The sequence below is a fragment of the Podarcis filfolensis genome (genome assembly GCF_964270895.1).
Source record: "Podarcis filfolensis genome assembly, chromosome: W".
NCBI classification, from domain to species: domain Eukaryota; kingdom Metazoa; phylum Chordata; class Lepidosauria; order Squamata; family Lacertidae; genus Podarcis; species Podarcis filfolensis.
Window position 1 is genome coordinate 25,516,248 of NC_139619.1, and position 5,140 is coordinate 25,521,387.

Sequence of the window (5,140 nt, forward strand, 5' to 3'; positions counted from 1 at the left end):
CTGAATTGAAGCAAGATTTGAAAGTGGTTAAATCAGATGTAACTGTACACAAAGCAAGACTGTCACAATTGGGAACTGTAAGAGTTCCGGATTTGGAGACAATTCAGCAGGAAACTCAGAACTCGATTGCGTTTCTCCAAATGAAAGAGAGGGAGACCCATTTGAGATTGAGAGGAGCCCCCCAGAAAGAGCAGGATAATTTAAAGGGCTGGCTTATTGATGAATTTTCAGCCTATTAGTAGCTCCCAAAAGAAGAACTAAATTTGTGGATTGACAAGGCATATAGATTTGGCCCCAAAAAGGACTCTAAAATCACGCATGACTCTATGGTGATTTTTAAAACAAAAGAACAAAGAGATATTATTTTAGGGCACCATTACAAAAAAAAGTCTAAAGATAGATGAGAAGGGGGTGATTCTGTTCAAAGAGATCCCAAAACATTTTTTGGCCCTAAGAAATAACTGTTCAGACTTGGCGACTGTTTTAAGGGGGAAAAGCTATTTATGGATTACTAGAGATTTGGCCCCCAGGGTGTCTAAAATTCAGATATGTCCTAAGACATGCTCTGATCATAATGCGGTGTTTTTGGAAATGAAATTGTGTCTGCAGGGTTCCTTCAGATGGAGGATGAATGATGGGTTGTTTAGGAGTGAACAGGTGATCGGCAAGGCCCAAAAGACTCTAAAAGATTACTTTCAATTAAATATGAATATAGAGGTGGAATCAAGAGTCATTTGGGATGCCAGTAAAGCTGTTGTGATAGGTTTCCTTATACAACAGAATTGTATAAAGAAAAAGATACAAAATGAGAAAAAAGAAAAAATTCTGTCTCAAATAAAAGAAAAAGAAAAGAGTTTAAGATCAAAGCCTAAAAGCCAACAGATACAAAAAGAAATTAAAGCCTTGCAGATTAAATTTTCTCAAATTATAAATCAAGAAATAGAATGGAAAATAAAATTAATGAAACAGAGAAATTTTGAATCCGCAAATAAGTGTGGAAAATTGTTGGCCTGGCAACTAAAAAAGAGACAGAAACAAAATACTATTACAAATATTGTATCAGATGGAAAATCTGTGGAAAAACCTGCAGACATAAGGAAATGCTTTCAGAAATATTTTAAACAACTGTATAAAAAAGGTAAAGAAGATAAGGATAAAATTCAGCAATTTCTTAGGGTAAATGAACTGCAGAAAATTCCCAGAGACAAAAGATCCTTACTGAATGACATGATTACAAGACAGGAAGTGGAGATAGCAATAAATCAGATGCAACTAGGCAAAGCCCCAGAACCAGATGGCCTATCTGCCAAATATTATAAAACTCTGAAAGACTGGTTAATTCAACCATTGGCAGATGTCTGTAATAAGATTTTGAGAGGGGAGAAAGCACCTGAAACCTGGAGAGATGCATGTATAACCCTGATACCGAAACCAGAGCAAGATAGATCAGATGTTAAGAATTATAGACCAATCTATTTACTCAATGTGGACTATAAAATATTTGCAAATATTTTGGCTAATAGATTGAAAAAGAGCCTAACAGAATATATCCATAAAGACCAGGCAGGTTTTCTGCCTGGAAGACATATGAAAGACAACATTAGGAATATAGTTGATATATTAGAAAGATTAATGGCTAAAAGAAATTGTAAAGCATTATTAATGTTTATTGATGTGGAGAAGGCCTTTGATAATTGTAATGGTTCTAGGGGTTGCTCGTGCGTAAGCCGGTGCCAACACCTGGCTGGGTTGCCTGAGTGAACCTTTTCTGTCCGGACAGCCACTCACCCATGGCTGTCTCAATCGCTGGCAGAATCCGTCAGTGGGCGTTTCTTAAACTTCTTCCAGCAAAGAAGCTCTTTGACGCCTAGTCTCCTCCTACTCTCCCTGCGCGGAAGCCTTCTGCGCAAGGAGGGCGTAGGCAGCGGAGGACCCTTACTCTCCCCGCTGGTCCCCAGCAAGGAGTCATGGGACCGCCTCGCCGATTCCTCCATCTGCCCCCCTTCTCCACTGGTGCTACGCTGATTCTCTTCCCCAGAAGCTGGGCTGCCTCTCCCCCTCCCGGGACGCTCTCTGGAATCCCTCTGGAGCTTGCTCTCTCCCTCCGGCACTGATGGCAGTTCCCTGACATCCACCTCCTCCTCAGGACCCCCCACCCCACCCCTGGCGCGATTTTCCGATACAACCTCTTCTCTCTCCTCGGCCGACAATGCGGGGAATCCCCTGAAGGAGCTGTCATCATCTTCTGAGGATTCAAAACCAGCCTCCCATCCGCTCGGATCTCTTCCCTCTGGTTAAACCTCCCAATCTGATTCTTCTCCCTCGGACACCTCCTCTCCCTCCTCTTCGGAGGCAGGAAAACCCACAAAGTCCCCTTCGTCGTCTGTGGGTCCAAATTCTTCCTCCCAGAATCTAGCTAATGGTTTGGGCTTATCTGGGAACAAACTGTGGAATTCTTCCACCAGATACCCGTCAGTAATTGATTCAGCAGGGACCCACGTGTTTTCCGACCTAGGTTCCCCCTCTCAGGCTACCAAGTACTCTACCTGGCAACCTCGCCACCTTGAATCGAGTATTTCCGTGGCTTCGTTACAGTGTTCCCTCTCCTCTACTCACGGGTGGGTGGTAACCCCTCCCTCCCGTCCCGGGAATTCCTGCCCCTCCCTGTAAGGTGAAAGTAGGGACCTATGGAACACCGGATGTATCTTCATGTTGTCAGGCAACTTGAGTTTAAATGCCACTGGGTTAACCTGCTGTATTACCTCAAAAGGCCCCAGCCGCCTCAGCTGCAACTTCTTGCACCCTCCCTTTAGGGGCAACCCTTGGGATGACAACCACACCCGGTCTCCCACCCGTATGGCCTCCCCCTCCTGATGGTGCCTGTCCGCCTGCCTCTTGTAAACTTCCTTGGCCCGCTCCAAGTTCAACCTGAGTTGCTGGTGTAAGGCCTCCATTTCCTCCACAAATTGCTCAGCCGCAGGTACACTCCATCCTTCCTCCCCCCGCCCCGGGAAGGCCCTGGGGCGACACCCGTAATTGGCCATGAAAGGGCTCATTCCTGTGGACACGTGTTCAGCGTTATTGTACGCAAATTCAGCCAAAGCTAATTTCTCTACCCAGTTGTTCTGTCTCTCACTGACATAACAGCGTAGGTATTGCTGGAGTATACAGTTCGCTCTTTCGGCTTGTCCGTTGGTTTCTGGGTGCCTCGCTGTCAAGAAGCTCACCTAGACCTGTAGCAAGCTCATGAGTTTCCTCCAGAACCGGGAAGTAAATTGTTTCCCGCGATCCGAGATTACCCTCAAGGGATCTCCATGCAGTCTAAAAATGTGATCCACAAACAGCCTGCCTGTCTCCTCTGCCGTTGCTGCATGTGAGCAAGCTACGAAATGGCACATTTTAGTCAGTAGATCAACTACTACCATGACCGCTGTCTTTCCCCTTGACTTGGGCAGATCTGTCATAAAATCAATGGACACCACCTCCCAGGGCTTTCCCGGTGTAGGTAAGGGTTCCAGTAACCCTGCGGGGGCAGCCCTTTCCCCCTTAGCCCTCTGGCATCGGTCGCACCCTCGTACATATTCTTGTACGTCTTCCCTCACCTTTGGGCACCAGAACTGTCTGATGACAAGTAGCATGGTCTTGTGCTGTCCAAAGTGCCCAGCTGTTGGGTTGTCGTGGAGTTGTCTAAGTAGCTTCGCCCTCAAAGTCTCCCCCGGTACATACAGCGCCCCCTTATAGTACAGTAGCCCTTCCTTTTCCTCAAACCCTCCATTGTCTTCCTTACCATCCCGTTCCCTGATTTTTGTCTGAGCGAACTCATCGCCTCTGGTGAGCCCTGCCAGTTCTCATTTCCCAACCAACGCTCCCCCACACACCCACCGGTCCTCGGGGAACACGTGCCTGGTCTCTGGTGGTCCCTCTCCTTCCATGTACTCCGGTTTCCGGGAGAGAGCAACTGCCCTTACGTTTTCCTCTCCGGGCACGTATCAGATCTCGAAGGAAAACTTGGCGAACTCCTGGGACCATCTGATCTGTCTCTGGTTGAGCACTCGTGCAGTCTGCCAGTATTCCAAGTTCTTGTAGTCAGTTCGGACCTGGATCTTGTGCTGCGCCCCTATCAATAGATGTCTCCATTGCCAAAATGCCGCATAGATCGCAAGCAGTTCTCGGTCATACACTGTGCAGTTTTGCTCTGACTTGCTCAGCTTCCTTGAGAAAAAGGCACACGGCCTCCAGTTCTGCTTGGCCCCGGGCTGCAAAAGGACCGCTCCAATGGCGCGGTCGGACGTGTCCGTCTCCAGTCTCTCTTTTTTTTTTTTTTAAATAGATTTTTATTAGTTTTCCATACATTCAAATCATTTATCCAAATTTTACCAGATTTTAACAAAATTCATATTTTGGACTTCCTTCAACTTCCCTGACAATCATCCATTTTTACCCTTTAATGCGCATTTCTTTAATAGCATTGCCATTTGTCTTCCCTCCTTTTTCTATTTACTTTCAGCAATACCTCTTTAAAAGTTTTTACAGTGCTTCTTGAAACCCCACTAGCGTTGTTTGCACCTCACATACATTTTTCAGATAATCAACAAATTTTCCCCAATCTTCGATGAACTTTTGGTTTCGAACATATCTTATTTTCCCAGTCAGTTTGTCCAGTTCCGCATAGTCAGTCAGTTTCATTCTCCATTCTTGAATCGTCGGTATGTCCTCTTGTTTCCATTTCTGGGCCAAAAGAATTCTTGCTGCCGTAACTGCATACTGGAAGAGTCTAAAGTCTTTTCTTCTTATATCTTTTCCTGTAATCCCTAAAAGAAAGGCTTCTGGTTTCTTAGTAAAGGTATATTTTAACATCTTTTTCAGTTCATTATAGATTGCTTCCCAGAAGCTTTTCACTTTCTTACATTCCCACCACATATGGTAGAATGTTCATGTCCGTCTCCAGTCTCATGGGCTTCTCCGTATCCACGTGCAGGAGCTGCTCTTCCGAGGCGAACGCTTTCTTCAGTCTTTCAAAGGATTGCTGCGCCCCCTCTGTCCATGCGAACTTCTTTTTGCTACTAAGACAATCCGTTATGGGCGCTGTCAAGTGAGCGAAGTTCTTTATGAACTTCCTGTAGAAGTTGCGGAAGCCTAG